A 14483-nucleotide genomic window follows, 5' to 3' on the forward strand; every position below is an offset into this window, starting at 1 on the left:
TTGTGATTGGCTGAAAAGTAGAACTGTTGCTAGGCAGAACAGTTACCTTGCAGGGTTTGGTAGTTAGGTAGCTTAGCCTATCAGGTGAATTAGGGGAGGTAACTCAGGATTTCCCAGCTGACCCTCTCCTTCAGTGAGAAAATGCTCTGTTCCTGGACTTCCCTGGTAATGTATGATTGCCATGTGGCAGGCTTTAGGGCAGCACACATATTATATGGGGTCTTTGCAGTTTGGCAATGCCTCTTTTTCTGTGATGCAGCCCCCCTTCATCAGCAACCCCTTACCCCATGTCACTGTAAGGGGGTCCATACCCTTCCAGGTGGTCGGCTAATAGTTTTGCGCTAGGTCCATGGTTATCTTCTATTTCAGGCAGTGCTTCCCATACTCACACTGGGTCAGATGTACTAAGCTAGAATAGTGATAGAGTGATAAACCACCAGCCAATCAGCTCCTCAATCAGCTTGAAAAATGACAGGTAGGATCTGATTGGTTGGTGGTTTATCACTCTTCATTTTAGCACTTTTCAAGGCTTAGTACATCTCGCCCACTGTCACTTTGCCCAGCACCAGGTTTCCTGCCCCCCCCCCCCCCCCCCCGCCATGCCATTCCAGCCACAGCCCGTTTTGGTGCCTTTTTCCAAGGTGAATTTTTTTTTGTGCCCAGGCCTGGTTTTCTGGGGTTTCACAGTGAACTTGCTCTTGAATTGTTCGCAGTTTTTGTGGCTGTAGAATGGTGGTCGGTTAGGTTGGCTACCAGACGACCATTTTCTGGTGCGATAATCTGGGGGTAGTTCAAGTCACCAACAGTAAACAGTTCTCTTCCCACCAGGCTTTATGGCTTTTGTGGTTTCTGGTCCTGCAATTTTTGCGTTTTTACATTTACTTCTCAACACGTGGCCAGGTTGACAATGGTATTGCGCATTGTGAATGATTCTGTTTTTATTTCTGGAAGTTTTGCGAGTTAGTCTCAGGAGCCCAGAGCCGGCCTTATCCAATTCGATGCCCTAGGCAAGATTTTTGTTGCAGATGCTACCAAGGCTGCGAATTCGAAGCCTTGCGAGTCCACCAAACCCTGCAATGCAAATGGTGGTACGCCGGCCCACCATTCGCAGGGACATCCATTCGCAGCCTTGTGGGATCCATCCGCCCACATCATTCGATGGTCGGCGGTGACTCTGAAGTCACTTATATATGCGTGGACGCTCGGGGGGAAGTGGGCGGGCAGCTGACAACTGGTGCTGGCCACCACATGCACACGTCTTCGGCCCATTAGCATGAGAACGCCCAGAATTCTCGTGGGAATTCCCATGAAACCCTGGGCATTCCCTCCGCCCCCAAGGATGGGATGGGTGCGTGCACCCAGCTAACAGTTTGTTCGCTGTGGGTGCACACACCCAGCGTCTGCACATGACCAGAAATGACCCTGTGCATTTTCATATGCAAAACATTGAACCCTTTGTGAACGAAGGGGTCCGTATGCACGGACCTGAATAAGGTCCCAATAGTCATCATGTCCACAGCCAGGTGCAGCAGGGGTTAAGTGTCTGTCTCTGCTGATTTGTATTTTGCAGACATTCTGTTTCCAGCAAGACAACCCCTACTCATACTTGCCTACCTGACCCTCTCCATGCGGGAGAAAATGCTCTGCTCCTGGACTTCCCTGGTAATGTATGATTGCCATCTCCTGTGGTGAAACACCTTTACCTAGCTCCCCACAGGTGATGGCAATCATACATTACCAGGTAAGTCCAGAAACAGAGCATTTTCTCAAGTATGCCCCGGTACTTGTGTATTATCATGGCTCCCAGAATCCCTACGTGCGGCACTGTAGGGAAATCGCATCGCATCACATGGGCCATTATAGCGGCATGCGATGCAATTTTTTTAAAGTTAATTTATTCATTGCTCATGTCCCCAGGCCATCTCATCGCATGGCATCGCACCTCTCGAAAAATTTTTTACATAGAAAAGCCTGCATGGATCTGACTGATCGGTGCAGGTTTCAGCCAATTGCGATTTTTTGATCGCTTGCGATTTTATGGGGTGCCATGCCATGCCAGATACTTGGATGGCATGCAGTTATGTTTGAATGACCCCCCACTATCCACGCCAACCCAAAGTGTGGCGAGCGGCGGCGGAACGCGTCCAATCCATGTAAAGTAATCTGCATCCCCTCGCTGGGCTCGGTGGCTCACTGCGCTCGCCACACTATAGAAAATCAACTCCACGCTGACGTGGATAGTGGGGGAATGAAAAGGTCGGACAGACGAGTTCCACTGCCCCTCGCCACGCTTCGGGTTGGCATGGATAGTGGGGGGGTCAAACATAATTGCATGCCATCCAAGTGTCTGGCATGGCACCCCATAGAATCACATGCGATCAAAAAATCGCATGCAATCAAAAAAATTGCATGCGATTTTTCGGGAGGTGCGATGCCATGTGATGAGATGGCCTGGGGACACTAAAATGGCATGCGATGCGATGCGATTTCCCTAAGCAGAATAGCCCTCTACACATTTGGTGTAGTACCTATGCCCCTACTGCCGCTGCACTAAATCTAAATGACACCCGTACACAGAGTCTATTGACAGTGAGTGAAAAAGAAAGGGAGCAGAGACAGAGGTTACATACTTCAAACGCAGGTCCTGGAAGTTGTGAATGGGAGTCACGGGCCACTGTAAGCTGACTGCGTGTGGGCTGTGTCAGTCATGTGTCCGGCACTGTGAGTGTGAGTCTGTATCTGTATCCAACTCCTGTGCTTCTCTCCCTCTCCGTGGTGGGTGGCAGTCAGAAGAGTCTTGTGTGGTGGATTCTTTCTTCCCAGCTGACGGCTGCTGTCACCCAGCCACTTCCGGCAGCGCCAGTAATGCTCTGCCCTGGCTGCCACCCCTAGGCATAGGCTGCCACCCTAGGCAATTGCCTAGTATGCCTATGCCTAGGGCTATGCTGGCAGTGACACTGGCTATGCATAAGCCAGTGTCCTGGGCCTAACATGTCCACCTTTTTTCTGTCAGATTGTAGAGCAGCCTGAGGGATTTTGCTTTGAAATCATTGGCACCTTCAACCGCTTGAGCCTACTCTGTTGCTTGGTATGATTGGGACTCTGAGTCTACTTGCATAAGTTCTGATAAGTTGGTTGAGGATGGCTTTATGGGTTTTGTTTGGGGCCATTACTGTCAGGGTAGATCTAGAGCCACTACGGGTAAGGCCCTTGCAGGGATCCCCTTCCACTATAGTTTACTGGGCAGGGTAGATTCCACAAAGTCTTTCATCCTAGATATGAGATTGAATGGGTGGGCCAAGGAGAGGCCCACTGCAGGTGATTCGCACAGGCCCATTGATCAGCAGTTGTTGCAAGAGTTGTTGCTGGAAATAAGTTGGAGGCTTCACTTGCCAATTTCCTTTGCAGTTTTTGGTGACTTCCGTATTAGCAAACTAGTGGTAGCTATTAAAACTTCAACTGATTCGGGTCTGCTGTTTGATGACTTGGTCTTCATGGTTGACATGGTTGATTTTGTGTAAAATTGCCCATTCCAAGATGTATCAGATGTGTCAGGGCTTTTAAATGTTGATTAAAGTGAAACTGGCTGCAGAGTTTTGCACTATAAGGTCAGATTTGGGAATGACTAGCATTCCAAAATTGGGTTGTGAATGGATTTTTAAAACTTTTCCTCTGAAAAGTCAACTAATTACAATTGGCTGTCCTACAAGTTCACCGGAGGTTTTTTAAAGCCTCAGTTACAAACATTTTATCTCTACCTTTGTTAAGTTTTTCATTTATCTAAAAATGAATTTGTATTTCTTTTTCAGCTCCTAAATTTTCCTCTTCACAGGTATGGTTGGTTGGCCACTCTTACATTTTTTGATGCAGAACCTCACCACTTGACCGTACAGGCCTCAGAATTGCTGCGGGTTCAGAGAGTTAGGTGGTTTAGCGTTAGGGGTTTACGGTGGTCTGGTTTAATGTGATTACTAGGGTGCGATGCTTGGCCAACCAGACATATTTATCTCATACATGTCAGGGGGTAATGACATTGATTAGGCTAAAGGTATCGGCCTGTAATTGCAGTTTAAAGTACAGTCGATTTGTCTCATTTGCGTGATACTGTAGGTGGCTTAAGGTTCGCATTGTATGCTCAGACATTGGCCCTCATTCTAGTTGATTTGGTACCTGGCGTGTTCACATGGGTGACCAATGTTTAAGCTATGCACATGCATATTCTTATATGTTGCTTGCACCTTCGCCAAATTCCATAGTCAGCATGGCACTCACATGGAGGGGGGGTTGGAGGCCTGGCAGGAGGCGTTCACATGCGAATACTACGAAAATGCTGGATGTGTCCAGGAAAATGCTGGGCATCCCCATGCGAATGCAGGTGTGCGTCTGCCTTCCGGGGGATGATGCCACAGGACGTCAGCCACCCACCCAGTTCTCGGACCAGGACTGACTTAGATTTGTGAGCAGGGTAGAAATAATTTGATGGTTGCAGACCATAAAATGATTTCAGACCTGCAATCTACCCTGCAAATGGATGTTTATGCATCTAGCGAGCCAACTAGATTGACCCTGATTGTGCATAGATTTGATTGGTAGATACCACTACATGTGTTGAACCTTCACTCAAGAAGTGAGTTTCAGTACAACCATCTATATCTATACAGATGGAGCGCCTGTCGCTCAGCTCCGGGGCTCGCCAGACTTCCCCTGCTGGCACGCCGGTGCTCCATCTGACTGGGACGCGTGAGTGTCCCACACACATGCGCGTCCCAGTTACCGTGCAGCGGTGGATGGGAACCCTGCCCGTCTCCACTTCAGGGAGACGGGCAGGGTTAGGGGGGGAGCGGGAGGTGGCGAATGGGATCGGAACGGGGGGGGGGGGGGGCGCGAGGCGGTGGGGCCCAGGGGGAGCTGGGCTATATTGGGTGCCCTCAGTAAATAATGACTCACTTTAAGGTGATTAATAGATCTTAAAGTATTCTTATAGCATTCTTATAGACTTATAGAGCATCAATGAAAGTCCACTTAAAGTAGCGTATATTTCCTTTTTCACTCTGCAAAATATTGTGACATAATCACCTGGGAGAGGAAGAGTAAAAATGTCTCCAGCATAGAACACACATTGGGACTTTAAAAGAAACCGCTACATGGGTGAAATATCTTGTCTTATCGTAAGTTGGGTTCACCCACTATTTTTTCATTAAAAAAAGTAACCATTATTGGTGTTTGCCTCTTACCATACATGGTGAGTTAGGTATGCACCCACAACTTTTATGTAGCCTATAGATTTCTATGCTTATATTGTCACATTTTTTTAATAATACCCCACATTGGTTGTTTTATTTATTTTTTCACGGATCACACTTTCAAATTATGGAGTACATCTACATACTTACCTGTTGAGAAGAGTTATCGGTACTTATGTATTATCTGGGCTCCCATGTTAAATGCACCCCATTTTTTCATACCCCTACTATCCAACTACGCATGGAGTTGATTTTATATAGAGCCCAGATATTACATAAGTACCGAGTTATCCAGTCACAAAGAAACCGCTATATGTTTGAAAAATCCATTGTGCACTGTAGGTTGGGTGTCACGATCCGAGTACTGAGACAGGCTATCTTACCGGCTAAGTGCCTCCGCAGGCTCAGCTTGCGGTTCAGATGTCATCCCTGCTGGCGTCCTGTCTGCCGTGCGCCATCACCGCTGTCATCCTCCAGTCCTCTCAGCGCTGCTGAGTCCGCGGCTGCGCGGCGCACCGCTCTCCTGACCCACAGTGACAGTACTCAGTGCACGGCAATCCGTCTGTCCGCCACCATTGCTCCTGGCCACAAGCATGGCGTGCACAAACACTCTTTCCCGCCATAGCAGACATGGGGGCTGCCATGTTTTTCCCAGTCACATGTTTGCACTGTCCAATCCTGTTGGTTCTGATCTCCCTGTCATACCTGCCCGGCCAATCCTGGCCACCCAGTGGGTATAAGTATGCAGGGAGCTCTCAGAACCATTGCAAGTGCTTCAGTTGTCTCCAGTGTGTGTTCAGCTGTCCTTGTTCCCAAACAAGTGTATTCCTGCTGGTGTTGTTTCTCCTATGCTGCAGTGTACTCCAGGCATTCCATCTCCTGTGAAGTTCCAGGTTATTCCATCTCCTGTGATCCTGCTTCTACAGCCCAGCACTCAAGCCTAGCTCCAGGACTCTGGTCCTTCCGATGTTCCATCATCGCTCACCATCGATGTTCCATCGCTAAGTTTGATATTCTGGATCTCCTGCTTCCGTCCGTCATTCCGGACCCACAGTCTCATCTCCCGTCCGTCATTCCGGACCCACAGTCTTCATTCCATATCCGATATTCCGGATTCGATGTTCCATCATCACATCTTCATCCAGCTGTAAAGTATTGCTATTGCATAGACTGTATTATTTCCATCTACATACTTTACTGCCTGTCCATTACAACCATCTGCTAAATAAAACTCGGTTGTATTTTACCTCTGACTGTTCATTGGCTTCGGGTGCACTGTCACGCATTCTATGCGCAAGGGTCCTCTCCAACCTCCCCGGTTCAGGTAACGTCGACTCAGACCCCTGGGGCGAAATGTAATAGGCTGCGATTTTTGGACGAGTTCCAAACTCGCCAGAAATCGCACCTTTAAAAATCGCATTTTTTGACGCTAATTCGCATATGTAATGAGATGCGAATTAGCGGCAAAAAATGTGTTTTGCCGCGATTTAGGTCGATTTTTAGTCATGAAAATGTGCGCATTTTCAGTCCTGAAAATGTGCACATTTTCATATATGCGATTTTGGTTGTCAAAAAAAAAAAAAAAAAACGGCGTGCGGTTTCCCCCCTAAGCATAACCAGCCCCGGGCTCAAAAATCCGGTGCTGGTATAATAAAATCAAAGGAACAATCAAGTTGGGGTTCCCTGGATTTTATAAAACCAGCACCAGGCTCAAGGTCCGGCGCTGGTTCCCAAAATACGGGGGACAAAATGACTAGGGGTCCCCCGTATTTTAAGAACCAGCACCGGACACAACCAGCCAGCAGGGTAATGCCACAGCCGGGGGAAACTTATTATATAAGCTCCCGCGGCCAAAGCATTAACCCCCTGGCTGGTCAGCATGGGCAGGGGTCCTGGGGAAGTGGGGACCCCCCCAATGAAGGGGTCCCCCCCCTCCAGGACTTACCAGCCCATGCTGATAGTCCGGGGCTGTCCTCCATGCCCCTGGGCTGTGGGCATGGAGCTGATGATTTGTGTATAAAAAAGAATGAAAACTATTGTTTTACACTGGCGAACTATGAGTCCCAGCAAGCCTACCCCACATGCTGGGACTTGGGGAACCACAAGTCCCAGCATGCGGGGCATTAAAGGGCCCGCTGGCACTTGTAGTTCTGCAGTGAAAAAAATAGTGCACAAAATCACACTGACACCCTGTAAAATAAAACTTTAATACACACAAAACACACACACACTGATACTTACCTACCTTGAGCCCGTAGGTCGGTCCCTGGATCCTGGGTCCGGGCTCCGGGGCTCCAGGGCAGAAGAGTCCGGTTCCGGGGCCTTGGTCCTGAGCAGAGATGTTACTTCGTCGGCGTCTGTATTCAGAATGATTTCTGGCCAATCAGGAGCCGACTTTCTCGGCTCCTGATTGGCCGAGAAATCATTCTGTTCAGAGACGGCGAAGAGGAAACATCTCAGCGCCGGGCAAAGTCCTTCAAGCCGGGTACCAGTCGGGAGCAGCGCTGTCACCGGAGGTCGCCGCCGGGGAGCAGGTGAGTAGGATTTGCCTCCTTAGGTACCCCTGGGGACTACCACGGATCCCGGACCCCGGATTCTTCACGCCAGGAGCCCCGGAACCCCAGGACCAGCCCCGGAACCAGGACCAAGGCCCCGGAACCGGACTCTTCTGCCCTGGAGCCCGGACCCAGAATCCAGGGACCGACCTACGGGCTCAAGGTAGGTAAGTATCAGTGTGTGTGTGTTTTGTGTGTATTAAAGTTTTATTTTACAGGGTGTCAGTGTGATTTTGTGCACTATTGTTTTCACTGCAGAACTACAAGTGCCAGCGGGCCCTTTAATGCCCCGCATGCTGGGACTTGTGGTTCCCCAAGTCCCAGCATGCGGGGTAGGCTTGCTGGGACTCATAGTTCGCCAGTGTAAAACAATAGTTTTCATTCTTTTTTTTACACAAATCATCAGCTCCATGCCCACAGCCCAGGGGCATGGAGGACAGCCCCGGACTATCAGCATGGGCTGGTAAGTCCTGGAGGGGGGGGGGACCCCTTCATTGGGGGGGTCCCCACTTCCCCAGGACCCCTGCCCATGCTGACCAGCCAGGGGGTTAATGGTGCTGGTTTTATAAAATCCAGGGAACCCCAACTTGATTGTTCCTTTGATTTTATTATACCAGCACCGGCTTTTTAAGCCAGGGGCTGGTTATGCTTAGGAGGGGGGACCGCACGCCGTTTTTTTTCTTTTTTTTTGTTTTAACTATTTTTTTACAACAGAACCATGCACAGATCTCAATGATCTGTGCATGTTTCTGATAAAAGCGCCAGGCAGAACCTGGTCTATTTTTTTTGCGATTTTTAGTAAGCTTTACTAAAAATCGCAACCCATTAAATATGCGACTTCTATCCTTTTTAATGGGAAAACATCTGGATGCGATTTTTAGTCTAACTAAAAATCGCACCTTTAAAAAATGCGATTTTTCCCGCAAATCGCACCCTATAAAATATGCGATTTTCGGGAAATGGGCGAAAACCGCATATTTTGCGGGAAAAATCGCAAAAAAAAAAAAAAACGCACCCTATTACATTTCGCCCCTGGTGTGACAGTAAGCACTAGCCTAATGGATCCAGCCGCAAGCCAAGCATCACCATCCAGCCCTGTACAGCAACTGGCTGTTCGCTTGGATCAGCAAGAAGCTGCGCAGAGCCAAGTGATTCATTGTCTCCAAGATCTGTCTTCCCGGCTGGATAAACTACAGACCACTCTCAGTGGCCCTGAGCCTGTCAGTGAACTTCCAAGTCCAGTTCATCCTCCTGTATTGGCTGCTGCACCTCGCCTTCATCTGTCTGTCCCCACTAAGTATGATGGGAACCCCAAGACCTGCCGAGGTTTTCTCAATCAGTGCGAGATTCATTTTGAGCTGCAACCCAGTAACTTCCCTACTGAAAGGGTCAAGATCGCCTACATCATCTCCCTCCTGTGTGGAGCAGTGTTAGAATGGGCGTCACCTTTATGGGAAAAATCTGATGCCATCTTGTCTAACTACAAGAACTTTGTGTCAACATTCCGGCGCATCTTTGATGAGCCTGGGCGATCAGCATCTGCCTCCACTGAAGTCCTCCGTCTCAGACAGGGACCCTGCTCCGTCAGGCAATATCTGGTCCAATTCCAGATTCTGGCGTCTGAACTCTCCTGGTGTGATGGGGCCTTATATGCAGCTTTTTGGCATGGTCTATCCGACCGTATTAAGTATGAACTCGCTACCAGAGACTTACCATCTGGTCTAGATGACCTTATCTCGTTATGCATTAAAGTGGACCTACGCTTCCGTGAAAGGGCTGTAGAACGTAACAAGAGTGCTCCAGTTAAAGTGCCAACTCCATCGCCTTCTTTACCTGCCACCCCAGTGGTCCATTCCAAAGAAGAACCAATGGAGATAAATCGCTTCCGTTTGTCTCCAGGAGAACGTCGACGTCGTCGATTGGCACAGCTGTCTGTATTGTGCTGACCCAGCACATCAAATCTCTGCATGCCCAAAGCGTCAGGAAAACTCCTCCTCCTAGCCCGTCAAGGAGAGGGTAGGCTAGGAGTAATTAAGTCCTCTCCATCTGCAACTGATTGTGTACTTCCAGTTTCCCTACAAGTTGGTCAGCATTTCAAGACTGTCTCTGCACTTCTTGATTCCGGTGCCGCTGGCAACTTCGTAACTGCTGAACTGGTCCACAAGTGGGGGTTGCCCACTGAAAGTCTTTCCAAGACTGTCTTCCTTACTGCTGTGGATGGCAGTAGGATTCCTGATGCGACAGTCTCCCACAGAACTTTGCCACTTACAGTTAGAGTGGGAGTCCTGCACACTGAACTCTTGTCCTTCCTGGTACTACCCCGAGCCACTCATGCTCTGGTTCTGGGTTTACCCTGGCTCCGTCTTCATAATCCTCGCCTTGATTGGAAGACATCCGAAATCCTTTCCTGGGATCCTTCCTGCTCCAGTACCTGTCTCCAAAAGGTACTCCCAGCTCGTCATTCCTCAGCCGATGCAGCAGACCTTCCGCCTCTTCCCTACAGAAAGTACTCAGATGTATTCAGCAAGTCTGGCACTGATATTCTACCTCCTCACAGACCGTGGGATTGCCCTATCGATCTTATCCCGGACAAAGAACCTCCGAGAGGTAGAACCTATCCCCTCTCTCTTCCAGAGACTCAGGCCATGACCAATTACATCAAGGAAAATCTGGCAAAGGGATTCATCCGTCCTTCAACTTCTCCTGCTGGTGCAGGATTCTTCTTCGTGAAGAAGAAGGATGGAGGCCTACGTCCCTGCATTGATTATCGCGGCCTCAATGACATCACTATAAAGAACAGATATCCGTTGCCCCTCATTACCGAGCTGTTTGACCATGTCAGCGGTGCAACCATCTTCACGAAACTCGACCTAAGGGGCGCATACAATCTCATCCGCATACGAGAGGGCGACGAGTGGAAGACGGCGTTTAACACCAGAGACGGCCACTATGAGTACCTCGTCATGCCCTTCGGGCTCAGCAATGCCCCAGCCGTATTCCAGCACTATGTCAACGAGATTTTTCGGGACATTCTGTATCGACATGTTGTCGTATATCTCGATGAAATTTTAATCTACGCCAATAACATCGAAGAACATCGTTATTGGGTCAAAGAGGTTCTGTCCCGGCTGCGAGCTAATCATCTCTACTGCAAACTGGAGAAGTGTGTCTTCGAGGTGAAGTCTATACCCTTCCTAGGGTACATTGTCTCTGGTTCTGGTCTACAAATGGACCCAGGAAAATTGCAGGCGATTCAAGATTGGCCAATTCCCTCCACGCTGAAAGGTATTCAACGTTTCCTGGGCTTTGCCAATTATTACAGAAAGTTCATCCGTAATTTCTCTTCTATTGTGGCACCCATCACTGCCCTGGCAAGAAAAGGGTCCAATCCAGCGAAGTGGCCGGCAGAAGCCATCGAAGCCTTCCATCTGTTAAAGCAGAGGTTCACTTCAGCTCCTGTGTTAAGGCAACCTGACACCACCTTGCCCTTTATTCTCGAGGTCGACGCCTCCTCCGTGGGCGTTGGGGCAGTCCTCTCGCAGAAAGCGCCCGATGGACGTCTTCATCCCTGTGGGTTTTACTCCCATAAGTTCCTGCCTGCAGAGTCTAACTATGCCATCGGCGATCAAGAACTCCTCGCCATCAAATTGGCATTAGAAGAATGGACATATCTTTTAGAGGGTGCTGTCCATGAGATCACCATTATCACAGACCACAAGAACCATCTGTATCTCAAGTCTGCTCAATGTTTAAACCCCCGTCAAGCCAGATGGACACTTTTCTTTTCCAGGTTCCTTTTTCAAGCTGTCATTCTGTCCGGGGACACAAAATCGAAAAGCTGATGCCCTTTCCCGCTCATGGGAGCAAGATAGTGAGTCAAAGTCCACGAGTCAACATTTTATTATTGATCCGGTGGCCTTCTCCCCAACGGGAGTTACAAATCTCACGCCTCCTACAGGGAAAAGATATGTAAAGCCAGCCCTAAGAAAGAAGCTGCTTTGTTGGGCGCATTCTTCAAAATTTGCTGGCCATGCAGGCATTCAGAAAACTTACGAGTTTATCACCAGGTCCTACTGGTGGCCATCCCTCAAACAGGATGTAGAGGACTTTGTATCCTCTTGTGCTAAATGTGCCCAGCACAAGACCAGTCGTCAGTCTCCTCCTGGGCAATTGATGCCACTATCAGTGCCACATCGTCCCTGGACGCATATATCTATGGACTTTGTAACTGATCTTCCAGAGTCTGACAAATTCACTACTATCTGGGTGATTGTTGACCGGTTCACCAAGATGGCTCACTTCGTTCCCCTCACCGGCCTTCCGTCAGCTTCCAAGCTGTCCCAGCTCTTCATTAAAGAGATATTCAAGCTTCACGGTCTGCCTCTTGAAATCATCTCAGATAGAGGGGTCCAATTCGTAACCAAATTCTGGCGAAGCCTGTGCTCCTTGCTTCAAATCAAGCTAAAGTTTTCCACTGCCTATCACCCTCAAACAAATGGCCAAACTGAGAGGGTAAATCAGGATCTTGAAGCATTCCTCCGCACATATGTCTCTTCTTCCCAAGATGACTGGGCTCAACTTCTTCCGTGGGCAGAATTCTGCCACAATAACCAGTATCACTCTTCATCAAATGTCACTCCATTCCTTGCCAACTATGGGTTTCATCCTCGAGTTCCTGACTTCACTCTGCAACCTGTGTCCTCTGTTCCAGCGGTCGACACGACCATCCGGCAATTCATCAAATCCTGGAAGCTTATCCGTTCTTCACTCCTGAAAGCTTCAAGCAGGTACAAAAAATTTGCCGACAGGAAACGCAGAGCTGTGCCAGCCCTCCATCCAGGAGATCGTGTCTGGTTGTCAACCAAGAATCTTCGATTGAGAGTGCCATCAATGAAGTTCGCTCCCCAAAATATAGGTCCTTTTCCAGTTGAGCGAGTCGTCAATCCTGTGGCCTACAAGCTCAAGTTGCCGCCTTATTTGAAAGTGCCAGCTACATTCCACATTTCCCTGCTCAAGTCGCTGGTTCTGAATCGCTTTCATTCCAAGCTCCCCAAGGCACCTAAAGTTTGCACCCAGCGTGGAACTGAATATGAGGTCAGTAAAATCTTGGACTCTCGCATCCGATATGGTCGTCTGCAATATCTGATCGATTGGAAGGGTTACGGCCCCAAAGAGCGATCATGGACCAATGCCATCGATGTCCATGCTCCCAGACTCATCCGGGCGTTCCACTCCAAGTTTCCCCGCAAGCCTAAAAGGTGTCCTGGGGCCACCCTTAAAGGGGGGGGTGCTGTCACGATCCGAGTACTGAGACAGGCTATCTTACCGGCTAAGTGCCTCCGCAGGCTCAGCTTGCGGTTCAGATGTCATCCCTGCCGGCGTCCTGTCTGCCGTGCGCCATCACCGCTGTCATCCTCCAGACCTCTCAGCGCTGCTGAGTCCGCGGCTGCGCGGCGCACCGCTCTCCTGACCCACAGTGACAGTACTCAGTGCACGGCAATCCGTCTGTCCGCCGCCATTGCTCCTGGCCACAAGCATGACATGCACAAACACTCTCTCCCGCCATAGCAGACATGGGGGCTGCCATGTTTTTCCCAGTCACATGTTTGCACTGTCCAATCCTGTTGGTTCTGATCTCCCTGTCATACCTGCCCGGCCAATCCTGGCCACCCAGTGGGTATAAGTATGCAGGGAGCTCTCAGAACCATTGCTAGTGCTTCAGTTGTCCTTGTTTCCATACAAGTGTATTCCTGCTGGTGTTGTTTCTTCTATGCTGCAGTGTACTCCAGGCATTCCATCTCCTGTGAAGTTCCAGGTTATTCCATCTCCTGTGATCCTGCTTCTACAGCCCAGCACTCAAGCCTAGCTCCAGGACTCTGGTCCTTCCGATGTTCCATCATCGCTCACCATCGATGTTCCATCACTAAGTCCGATATTCCGGATCTCCTGCTTCCGTCCGTCATTCCGGACCCACAGTCTCATCTCCCGTCCGTCATTCCGGACCCACAGTCTTCATTCCATATCCGATACTCCGGATTCGATGTTCCATCATCGTCATCACATCTTCATCAAGCTGTAAAGTATTGCTATTGCATAGACTGTATTATTTCCATCTGCATACTTTACTGCCTGTCCATTACAACCATCTGCTAAATAAAACTCGGTTGTATTTTACCTCTGACTGTTCATTGGCTTCGGGTGCACTGTCACGCATTCTATGCGCAAGGGTCCTCTCCAACCTCCCCGGTTCAGGTACCGGTCCAGGTCCCCACCAGAGGTCTCAGTCTCGTCGACTCAGTCCCCTGGTGTGACAGTGGGTATGACATCTTGTAGTTATATACATTTATCCTTTTCTTTTGTTTGGTGAGTGAGGTACGCTCACAATTCACATTTATTTCACTGCGTGGATGTTGTACAAAGAAAACGAGTATTCACGGTGTATTTATTTTTTGCATATAAATTCACATCCATGGAGATTATTGCCACATCAGAGGACATGAAGACAAAAGGAAAAGAAAACGCTACGGGTATTTACGGCACAATACTTGGGTATGCCCATCTATCAAATTGGCTAGAGCTTTCCTTGCCATCCCTTACCATAAAAGTCATTCCATTTAACAAATAATGATGACTTGTTAAACTTATGCAGTGGTGTCCGTGTCTTTATTTTTAGTGATAAGCGAGC

General features: G+C 49.0%; 1 protein-coding gene across 1 annotated transcript in view; it reads right to left on the reverse strand.

The window, feature by feature from the left end:
* Nucleotides 1-14483, reverse strand: part of LOC146081224 (macrophage mannose receptor 1-like) — a 351156-nt gene that overhangs the window by 110197 nt on the left and 226476 nt on the right. The window lies entirely within an intron of this gene.

This window comes from Crinia signifera, chromosome 5 (genome assembly GCF_055691185.1).
Source record: "Crinia signifera chromosome 5, ASM5569118v1, whole genome shotgun sequence".
Lineage (NCBI taxonomy): Eukaryota > Metazoa > Chordata > Amphibia > Anura > Myobatrachidae > Crinia > Crinia signifera.